Here is a 12,182-nt window from a genome sequence, read left to right on the forward strand (position 1 = left end):
CTATTTTCCAGATTGAAGAATTAAAGTTGATCAAATTTTCATTTCAAAATCTTCTTTCCTAGCAACCATTTTTTAATGTCAACTTTACTTACTTGATTTAGTAGCTGAAAATGAAGACTGGTGGGGGGAATAGGGGCAGGCCAGGGAGGAAAGGGAGACAAGTCAGTCAATACACAATACAAGAGATTTTGTCCCAAACCTAAAAGACACTAAGAACCAGGAAGAAGGAGTCCAATTTAGTAATCATTGTCTGGCTTTACATCACTACGTTCAGTGGCTGCTTTTATTCTAAAATGGAAGATGTGCAAAAATTAAAGAAATGAAAAGGCAGGGCTAATTCTGTTAGCAGAGAATTAAAATTAAAAGCAGACGGGAAGCCCAGATTATAAATACCAATAAAAGCTTTGGCTGACATAGCTTCAATTTACAAATCACTGGCTTTTGCTGGCAGGGCTTGGGGAAGGAGAGTTGAGGAAGCATCGCCTACACAGCCTGGATGAGGAAGATATGGAAATCTTTAAAATTAAAGATGCTGTCAACATTTTATTCTAAAACACTTGATTTGTGGTGACCATGATAAAATTCCAGTGAAACCTGAGTATGCCACGAAGTCTCTGGAAACCCTTGGAGCAGCTACCTCCTTCTGTCCGCCTAGTCATATCTGATTTTGACACACACTCTGTTACTGGGAGCTCAATCCATAATGTGCGCACAAGATGCTGTGCGGTTAAAATCTGCATAGATCTCAGTTTCTTTTTTAAACTTGAGCATTTGAAGGCCCTTGTGAGGGTATTAAAAATAAACTAGTAATAAAGAAATATGTTATTTTCTAGATTGAAGAATAAAAGGAATAGTTTCTTTAAAACTTCATTAAAAGGGACACAGTTTGATTTATATCAGTTGTTATTTCACAAGGGATTTTTAATGACAAAATTAGGGCCCACAGGATCTGATATAAATACTTGTGGTCTAGTTTGCATAACGTGGAAGATTCCCAATATACAGGACTAATAAAGTTGCTAGGTTTAGAGAAAAGAGTTGAGAGAGATACTATAGGGAAAGATTTTGCCTGAGCATATTAAAGAGCATGATGGAGAATTAGCAGTGGATGATAAACACAGACCAAGTCATTAAAATCATCAGAAAACCCCCAGATTAAGAGACCAACCATCAATCTGGAGGATGCTATCACGCATCTCAAAGGCCCTTGAAAGTTGAAACAGCAGACCTCTGAAAGAGGTACAAAATGCACAATGAGTTTCTTCTAGGATGCGAATGAATGACAATGACGGTAAATGGAAAAAGTTATCTTTTTACTTTCTCACCTTTTCTTCCTTCCAGATAAGCATAACTGCTTATTCCAGTTTTTTTCCAAACAGTAGAGGCTTTTCAAAGAAACATTCCTCTCTTCCTTACTTTGGTGGGTTTCCTCAAGCGTTGTTTTTGATCCTTAATATCCCTTGGGGACTTAGCCATCTTACATGGCTCTCCCTGCTAACGGCTTCTATGACTTCATCCTCAGCTACTCCATCCAGCCACACATGTGACATCACCTTTGGAACTCAGCTCCCCATCTTTGCCTCTAAAGCCTGTCTGTTTCCTTCTCTTTATTATTATTATTAAAAACAGACCCCAAAACCTCCCCTTTTTGTCAATTTGAGAGAGATTTTTTGTTCCTTCTTCCTTCCCTTTTACCAAATCTTACCTGTTTTCACTCTAATCTCATTAATTCTCATTGTTAGCACATTATTTTAAGGATAATATATGGAATGGCACCAAATAGGCACATATATATATATATATATATATATATATATGGTGAAATTCCAACCTCATTTCATCTCTGCTTAATTCCCCTTTTCTCTCTTTTCATCCCCCAATTTACCTGGCCTGAAAGCAATCACCTTTGCCAGGTTCTCTTGTATCTGTTCCCCTTTAATTTAAGGTTAAAAAAATGAAAGGGAACAAGACCCTAAATGTAATATATCTGATTCCACTAGCTTCTTTTCAGCATCCCTGCCTATTGAGAAATTTCCTCATTCATTTCACATGTATTAATCTGTGGGCTTTTCATATGATTCTTCTTCCCCATATGTGGGTATTTTCCAAGGCTCTTTCCCTGGATCTCTCTCAGAATATGAACTAATACCCATGAACTATTTTGCTTGTAAGAATGCAGAGTCCTACCTCTAGAGACCCAGGGGAAAACACACTACTAAATAGAACAAAGAAGAAAAAAAAAACCATTCCTCAATTTGTTTATATAATTAATCTATCTTGAGAAGTAGCCCTTATTTCAATGTCACCAGTCACCAGAAGAACCACCGTAAGGAATCAGCATCTAAATGACAATGGCTGTCTCAGAATCACAGCTGGGGAGTGAATTTAAATAGATGGATGGACAGATAGATGGGTAGTTGGATAGAAAGAACCAATCAACTGTGAAGTGTTACCAAGCCCTAAAATCATATTTCATTTGATGGTAACAACAGAAGCCTGATTAATGCATGTGGGAATTTCATTTCAAAGTTATACCAATGGCCTTTCAAGGGCCTCCTTCTTCTTAGGGCTTCCTGATTAAAATTGGCCAGTTGAAGATTTTAGGACTTGTATATATGAGTTTCATTTATCTTGTGCAATGATTAAGTGAGGGAAAACTGCTGAATGTGATTCAAATTTTTTTCCACACTGAGGATGTTTTATTTTACCTGGAAATTGTCCTGAAAATGTTATGCACTTTAAAGTTGCTCTCTGCTTGAGCTTTTTCCTTTTTGTTAAAAACTCATTAAGTGAGGTGAAGTGAAGACACCCTTTGAGGGCAGTGTGTTGAAAATGGTGGAGAGTCATGCACACATTAGTGAACAGAGCCACCACTGACTGGTTCACAAGCAGACCACTTATACTTTGTGGGCCTCCTCTGGCTAATTTCCCTCTGCAGTTAGGATTGTATCTGTTCTCTGGAGACCTATAAATTATCAAGCATCTTTTAAATCTTAGAGTTATGAATGAACAGTACCAGTTTTCTTAAAAAAAGTTTTTTATTGATTCATTCTTTTTATAGTTCAAATATTAAAGCATGGATGGATTAGGACTTAAGGTGAGTGTCACTGAGAGACAGGAAATTTGAAAGAAATCACTTATAGTCTATGTTTCCAATACAGGGCCAGTACTGCTTGGATTCAACTTGTTAGGAATACTTGGTTGTGGGGTCACAAAAATAATTCAATTATTAAAAAGGGTGACACAAAACCCTCCAGTATCCCTTGATGAGAAAGTAACACAGAAAGCAACTGTGACAAAGAGCTTTCTTTTTAAAATATTAACTCCACAGCCAATGTATAAAGCCAGTTTGATATAAAGGTGACAATTTAGACAACCATCGAATCATTGTTTTTTTTTTTTTATTTACACAAGAACCGGGGTACAGGCCAGATTCACGGGAGGGTGAGAGGATTCACCAGAGACAGAGCGGGGAACAGAACAGGCAGACTGACAAAATACACTGCTGAGGGGAGCAGCGGGTGAGACAGGAGAGGTCTGCTGCACCATGTGGGACCCTCGCCAGCCGGCCGGGATTAAACCCGCGCTGCAGAGGCTGCGGACAGCTTCACAGTGCTGCGCTCAACCACCTGCGCCACCAAGGGAGGCCCCGAATCATTGTTTTTTTCTAAAAACTAAAAGATCTAGTTCCAGAGAAAAATCATTTGAATAAAATTCTTTTTGACTAATAAAATTAAATTACAGAAGTGTAAAGCTATTGGATTCAGAAAATAGTAGATATATCACTCCTGTTTGCAATTAAATAAAATCCACAAATCTATTTCGTGTGTCTAAGTAAACCACCATTAAAAATAAAGAATGGGGGCCTCCCAGGTGGCGCAGCGGTTGAGCGCTGGGTTGCGAAGCTGCCCGCAGCCTCTGCAGTGCCGGTTCGATCCCCGGCTGCTCCCCGGCCACCAAAGGAGGGTCCCACATGGCGCGCAGACCTCTCCTGCCGCCCGCTGCTCCCCTCAGCAGTGTACTTCGGTCCCTCTGCCTGCTCTGCTCCCCTCTCTGGCTCTGGTGAATTCTCTCACCCTCCCGCGCTTCTGACTGTACCCAGTGCTTGTATAAATAAATAAATAAATCTTTAAAAAAAAATAAATAAAGAATGACAGTATAGTGGAATGGATCTTTAAAGCATAAAAATTTAAAATGAGGGTGCTAAGCTACTCCACCAGGTGCAACTGCCATTTTGGATACTAAATGCTTGAAGATGCAAAAAACTGCAACTAAAATTTCTATGAGAAAAGAAGAGTGTTAGTTGGGAAAGGATGATATTTGAGCTGTTAACCAAAAGGAAGAGGGTAACGTAGAGGGAGATATAGAGATGACAGACTTGGAAACTGAAACTAGAGAGAGAGTAGCTAGTAAATCATATTCCTAGAACACAGTAATTTTTCACTTGGCATAATCTAAGATGATAACTTCCTCAGGAGCTACCAAAAGGAGACAGAGGCAAATGGAACACTCTGTGGTTGGGGTGAGGGGAGGGTATCATGGGTACCAGCCACCCCATGTGACCTTACTGCCAAAAGCAAAGGTGAGGAAACATGGAAATAATGAGCCTATGCAAGAGAGTGTGGTTGCTGAGGTGCCGAGAAGGTCTTGTTATGAAATGGGTTCACAATATGGCAACATTTTGATCAGGAACCTGATGGCTCTACTCAGTAAATCTGTGTTTTCTATATTACTTCCCATGAAGCCCTAGGGGCCAAACCTGCATATGCCAACACAAACTTGCATGAGACTATACATATAAGGCTTAAGAAGAAAAGTCAATCTGACAAAAGGAAAACTAGCTTGGACAGATCAGTTTGCACTTTGATAACTTAATTTTGTCCAGAATCCACACTGAAACTTGAGAGTTAAACAATTTTCCCCCTCAACTAGAGAAATGCCATGTGCAAAGATTCAAAACCTCTCTCAAGAGAGAAGCAGTCCTCGCCAGGCCAACGAAATGACCTATTTTGAGCCGATCCATTAGTTTTTGTGGTATTATTTATTATTTTAAAAAACAACAGCAATATTAACTATTCTTATAGAAATTAAGTGATATAAATTATGAATTAGTATTATAGATAGTATCTTCTAAAATGATAAAAATCAAATGACTCTTGGCACACAAGAGAGTCTTAATTTTATTGAATGGTAAGATTCAATTTCATTCAGTGATACAAACGTTTATAAGATGACAATTTGCTTATTACACATTTGGGGCTAAAGGGACTGTGTCCAAGGGACTGTGTTCATAGCAGCACTATTTTACAACAGCCACGAGATGGAATTAACCAAAATGTGTTCACTGATGAATGAATGGACACATAAAATGTAGTACATACATACAATGCAATATTATTCAGTCTTAAAATGGAAGGAAATCCTACAAGCTACTTCAATATAAAAGAGCCTGGAAAACATTATGCTATATGAAATCGGTCAGTCACAAAAGGACAAATATATGATCCCATTTATAAGTGGTATGTTAAGTAGTGAAGTATATAGAAACAAAATAGATGGTGGTTACCAGGGACTGGAAGAGGGAAAAATGGGAAGTGGTGGTTTAAAGGGTATAGAGTTTCATTTTTGCAAGATAAAAAAGTTCTGGAGATCTGTTGTATATTCATGTGAATCCAGTTAATGTTTTAAAGATGGCTAAGAAGGTAAATTTTATTTTATTTTTTACTATAATTAAAACACATTTTAATTCTCAAGACTCCTGAAACTCAACATGTACTAGAGTTGCCTATAATTTGAGGCCAGCAAACTGGATTCTGAAAAGGGACAGAAAATAACCACTTTGGCTTTGGAGATCATATGGTCCATGGCAAACTACTCAACTTGGGAAAGTACTGTGAAAGCAGCCACAGACAATGAATAAATGAATGGGCATGGTTGTGTTTCACTGAAAACTTTATTCACAAAACCAGGTAGTAGGTCAATGGACCATAGATTTCTGAACCTTGTGAAGGTATTAATATCTAAATAAGAAACAAATATTATGAATTTATAAATACCAAATGTTCCTCTACCAAAGAAAACTGAGTGAAACATTCTTCTTTTCCAGAGTCTAAGATCAGAGAAACAAGAACAAGCAGACCCAGCAAGATCAGCAATGACTTGAAGGAGGAGGGAAACACTTCACTGACAAGAATGTGCCAGCCAGGCTCCAGCCTACACTTCTCCGCAGACGAGCTTAACCATGTTAGAGCTCAGTGTTTTGTAGAAAGAATAATGAAAGTGTTGCAGCAGGGAGAGAGCTTGGTCATGTAGGGCCTATTTCCCTTTAATGGAGATGCAGCTTGCTGTAGACCGAGCAGACCTAACCAAGCTGTCACAGCTGGTGTCAGCAAAGCAGGGAGTGGAGAGCAGAGTCTTCCTGAAGCCCAGGCCACAGGCCTTCCTCTTCTCTCCTTCCAAACAGCAGCAGCAGCCAGGCAGCCACAGACTTGCCAAGTGTTGCCTCTCTCACGCGTGCTATTCTATGTAGTCTTGGCTATTCACTAGTTTCAGTGGGAGGAAATCAGCAGACACACAAAGCCCCAAAGGCCTCCTCTCATGAAATTCAGAAACGAGAGCAAGGGTATAATTGTTTGTTTCCTTCCCAGTTGTGCATGTGAAAATGAAATGTTTTTCCTATAGCATTTAGGTAGCACAAAGGAACGGCCACCTCAGCGTAGGGTGCAACAATTAAATTCAGCTTTCCTGGGGGATCTCAAAAATAGCTGCCCTAGTTAAACAACCCAAACAAAACAAACAACAGGCACACACCAAAAACCAATGAATAAAAATGGAGGATTTTGAATCAGATATGTGAGCATGTTAGCTTCACAAAGGAACTTCCACCTTGTAGGGTAAGGAAAAATATCAGGCTTTTCTGTCCTCCCGCCATCAGGATAGATGAGGGAACCCTGTGATCCTGAATGCATGCCTGATGGTGGGCACCTGAAGTGTGTACACCTGCGCTAAGACTGTGCTTTTTGAGGGCGGCGTCACAGGGACGCCAATAGAAGCCGAGCAGAAGCCGAAAGAGAAGCCGAGAGAGAAGCAAAAAAGCAGAAGCAGAGATCACCGGAGAGCCCAGATAGAGTGAAGATTTGCCGGGGGCTGGGAGGACTGTCATCCTCCCGACCCCCCAGCACCCCTGCCTGCCATATGCCTGGTGAACCCCAATAAAAGACCTGCAAAAAACCACTGAGGACTCCGACTCCTCCTTTACCCGGCCTGCATGGGATCAGAAAACCTGCACTGTGGTCTAGTCCTGCCTTTACACACCTCATCAAAGAATTCAAACCAATGGAGAGAACTGGAAGAGGCAGAAGTTATGAGTCAAGCTCCTCCACTCTGACATGCAGCAAAGCACTTTCGTGTTGGGCCACTCACTGTAGGGATCCAAACCTGAAATGTTCCACATGGATTCAACACAACTTACTGCAAGCCTTTGGCCTGCCCTTGGCACTCAACCATAGCAGAGCACAGGTTTAAAAATGCTGCAAGACCCAGGCAAAAGGCCTTTATCACAGAGTGAGGAGATGGCTGAGTGGGGATACTTCAGCATTACTTGGCATCTCTACCTCTCCTGGGACCTGCCCTCAATTGCTAAAAGACCCTGACCCCTGACAAAGACCAATGATTTCAGCAGTAATTAATGATACTGTCAAATTAATTAACCCTAGTCTTTGTCCACAGGAAAACCCCTCTAATGTCGATACTGCTATTTGCTAGTCTTTTCACCAAGCTCTGCAGAACCAAACTTCAGGACACAGTGACACCAGCAACTGATGACCCTAATAAGGGCCCACCTATTAAACCCACCAACATTTGTTAATAAGCCTTCTCACAGTATCATATCCTTTGATAATACCATGTTAGTGAATTGACAGCTCTCCTCTATTTTAAATAGATACGACTGCAGAATACCAGTGTGCATCATTCATATTTCCTGGAATACTCTAGCTACCCTTTTAAATTATGATGAAACCCAATACAAATGCTGTAGGATTTCATTAAGCTATTTAATAAATGGCCCTCATTAAAACACCAGTTCCCTTGTCTTTGTCTATAAGGACTTCAACTCATACGAATGCCCATGTATACATTTCCATAGTCTCTCTTTGGAGGATTCAGAACTATTTTCTTACACCTAGCACAGCTTTTATTCCATTTAGAATAATTACCCTCCATCTCATTTCTGACTTTCAAGAAAAACAAGACACTTAATTGACCACAGGAGAACTCTCTCAAGGGCATCAGGCTGCAAAAGCTCTTCTATGAGCTCACAACTTAAGCTGATGTAATCTGCTACAAGAAGCTGACTTCTATTTTTAAATTATACCCTTTTACTCTGTCTTCAAAGGGCACATATATCACACATTGTAACTGCTCATAAAATACATGGTGGCACAGTCTCCTGTCCACTCCTGGGGTGAATCAGACTGTGAAGGAGGGTCTCCCACCCACACATGGCTGCCCAGCCCTGCCGTTTTAAATTCACCCACCATTTCCTATTACTTGGTCTTTGGAAGAACAGCTAAATATGGCTACTCTCTCCAGGTGTCATGGTAATTTTGACAAGCAGGGGCCTTCTTGCGGGCTGGGATCAGGTCTTTTCACTTCCTTGTATTTCCATCCCTAAATATAGGCACTTAATAAATGCTTGTTAACATTGCTGCTGAGAGCTCTGTCATCAGGCCTATGTGCTTCAAAGGGTGTCAGATGAAAACAGATTATTTTCTTGGTTTAATTTTAAGTTTTTCATTCATCATTTCAGTCATGCTTACTCTGTTATTTAAAAAGCTTCTTAACATTTTGAAAAAAAATGCCTCAGTTGGAGGTGAAAGGACATTTGATCCTGCTATTTATTTATATTTATTCTGATCATTTCTAGAAAGGATGAAGAGCTCTGCCATTAAAGCAGTGCTATCAGAGTCTGGCAGAGGACAGAACAGCACCTTTCTCTCTGTTCTACTTCCTCTTTATTCCACGGTCATCCCATGTCCCGTCTCGGTCTGCACGAAAACCTCCCAGCAGCTCTCCAGCTTCAAATCTTGGGTCATTCTAGTCCCTTCCCTCCACTAAAACCTAAGTGAATTAGTGCTATGACCCCCACTTCTCAACACCAGAGATGCCCTTCTGGGTTGACCCTACTCACCCAAGTGTGGGCACCCCAAACTCCCCACACCCATTTTGCTTTCTGTGCTCTGCCAAGAGGAACCTTTCAGGTCGTTGAAAGTGTTCAGTCTGTCTCCACCTAAATGCCTTTAAGTTGTATCCTTAGCCTGGTACTCTGCTCTGCTGTCCTTATTCCCTCCATCCAGCTCCATCTTGTCTAGATGCCACTTCCAAAAAGTCCTTGCCAGATCCTCCAGTGGCACCCTGTGCCAGCTGAGGCCACCGTTCACCACAGTGTGAGGTGTTTACCTGCCCGAAGCCCAAGTGACTGAAGTGTCTGCTTGTTCACTAACAGACCCCTCTGCACGTGGCCTGGCGTGCAGCCGGGCTCTGATATTATCTGCTGGGTGAATGAATAAATGAATGAAAGCACACCCAGTATTGCAATTGGGGATCATATTTGTGAGGCATGAATGAGAATTTTGTCTCCTTGGAAAGTGGGAACTCTACAGAATTTATAGCAATCTGCTACTTCCACTCAGGATTGGCACCTTGAAAGGCAGAGGCATCAGCTGCCTCAGAAGAGAATGAAATTCCCCTGCTGAGGAGCCACCTGACCTGAAGCTGGACTGCTTTCCCAGAGGACTCAGAAATGCATTTTGTTATCACCTTCCTGAGAGATAAATGGAGACTGTTTAAATGGAATCCCATTGGGACAAAACATTAAAGCTCATTCAAAGTTAAATTTCACATTGCCAACTCTAAGTAAACAGCAAACTCTACAATTAAAATTTGTCCCAAAGTGCGCAAACTATATATTAATAATGCTACTTCTTACCTGCAAAACCACATCCAACTTTCAAAGCATGCTGTGGTAGGAAGGCACTAGAGGTTTGATGGAACACGGGCCGCTGGCACTTTACACTCACTGGCTGGAATCTGGCTACACAAGGGGACAGCTACACTTGGGGCCAGGTGCTGGAATGGCCCTGGGGTTATACAGGGAACAGAGCCACTCCAATCCCTGGCCGCAAGAAGAGCCCAATCAAACAAATAAACACTTGAATAGAGACTTCTTTAAAAAAAAAAAAATTGCCCCCTAAACTTTGAGTAGGCCATGTTCGGATATTAAATTAAATTTAGCACCATGGGATTGTGGGTAAGGCACTACTTCAGCTACTTCGGCATGGCAAAGGACTTTTTTTAAACCATATTTTCCAAAATCAACAGATTGATGACACGGAAGAATGGGTAATATTTCAACATTCAAACCAAATGATGAAAGACTTGGATTTTATTTCATCCTTAACGCAGTTAGTAACCACCCTCTCCAAAACAAAACCAAATAAACACAATTCCACATGAAAGTCTCCTGCCTTCCAGGATAATTGTGTTTACTTTTATTACCTGGCATACAGAAAGAGCCCAATAAATGTTTGGTGAATGTATTACAGGAGAGGTATTACTATGAAGATAACTATTTTAGCTATGTTCTTCAACTTCTTCTTTTTTTCTCATAGGGAAAAATTATGCATATTTTCTAGGATTCTGACTTTTACTGCTCTGTCTGACCTTGGGCCTTGGGTGAGTTATGTAACATAGGTGCCATTTTTTTCATCTGTAAAATCAAAGCTGCAGCTTAGTTATTGTGAGACTTAAAGGTGGCAGTAAAGCAACTAGCTCTATGCCCTCTAGATAATCTTGAGGATTTTTTCCTTTTCCTTTCTTTAACCTCTACTTGATCCCCTTTACAACCTTCAAATAATGTGCCAAACAAATCAAATTACTGACTTAATTAGAAAGTCAGGAAACTTCAAATGTAGCCTGGGTTCACCAACATCTAGCTATCAACCCTTGAAAAGTCTTATTTACTATTTAGAGGTTGTGTTCTTCTCTTTTCTAGAAAGAGTGAGTTTCACCTAATTTTCATTAGGGGAATATTCAGTTCTAGATTTATATGAACTCAGAAATCTGCCTTACTGAGAAGTTACATGTGGCTAACACATTAAGGACATGTATGATCAGAAATAAAATAAATTCTGATTCCCTTCAGAGGGAGATTTTCTAAATTATAATAAACAAGTTATAACTTGACTTTTAAAAAAATGTCAATCTAATATCTAGGTCAAGAATTGGTGACCCTAATTTTAAGCAACAGAATGTTCCCTCTTTCTCCACAGTCCCCATCCCGCACACCTCCAGTGGGACTTCTCATTCACAGCTCTGCAATGATGTATTTAAAGGAAAATCTAGGGATTTTAAGCAATATCACTAATTAAATATAGATCATTTTGAAATGAGTAAAAACAGTTGACACAATATTATGTCAAACCTAACATTTGCTTCATTTTTTTCCTTTCACACCCTGAAATACATCCAAGCCAACCAAACAAAGAACTACCAACACTGAACACAACAAAAATCTCGCTGTATTTTCATAAACACTAAGTGTGTGAATGCCACCTAGTGGTGGAATGTATCCTTGACAAAATTGCCAAGTAAGTACATTGACACAAGCTAATTAAAAAACCAATGGAACATTACTTCTATCCTGCTCCCAGTTATTCCAAGGGAATATGAGAGCATACCCACCTCCTCAGCTATTTTCCTCAAACTTTTGATGCAATCTATTGCAGATGGAGTCAATGCCACATTATTCAATTCTGCAACAAAACCCTACTGCTTCTGAACACCTCACAAAACAAAGGAGCCTATTATTCTATTCATTTTAATATTCAGTAAAAATTCAAAAACTTCCCCAATACTTTGTTTTCATCTTCCAGTCTCATTTGATCTAGTCTAGATTTTTAGTTATGCATTAAAAAGCATTAACAGTGACAACTTTACAAAAATGCATATTATATGAAAATCTGACTTCAATTAGAACCAGTTGCTAAGTCCTAGCAATTTCCAGCTGTCTCTATCCTATCCTTAGAGAATTATATATCACATTAATTGGTATTCTGCCACATAAAAAGACACCAGTGATGATTAATTGCATCCTCAGTGCTTTTGAATTATGTCTTCTTCAC

General features: G+C 40.0%; 1 protein-coding gene across 6 annotated transcripts in view; it reads right to left on the reverse strand.

Moving 5' to 3' along the window:
* The window catches only part of ICA1 (islet cell autoantigen 1), a gene marked incomplete at both ends in the record, with an annotated part of 124,573 nt that overhangs the window by 93,044 nt on the left and 19,347 nt on the right, over positions 1 to 12,182 (reverse strand). The window lies entirely within an intron of this gene.

The sequence above is a fragment of the Talpa europaea genome, assembly GCF_964194135.1.
Source record: "Talpa europaea genome assembly, chromosome: 3".
In the NCBI taxonomy this organism is placed as follows: Eukaryota; Metazoa; Chordata; class Mammalia; order Eulipotyphla; family Talpidae; genus Talpa; species Talpa europaea.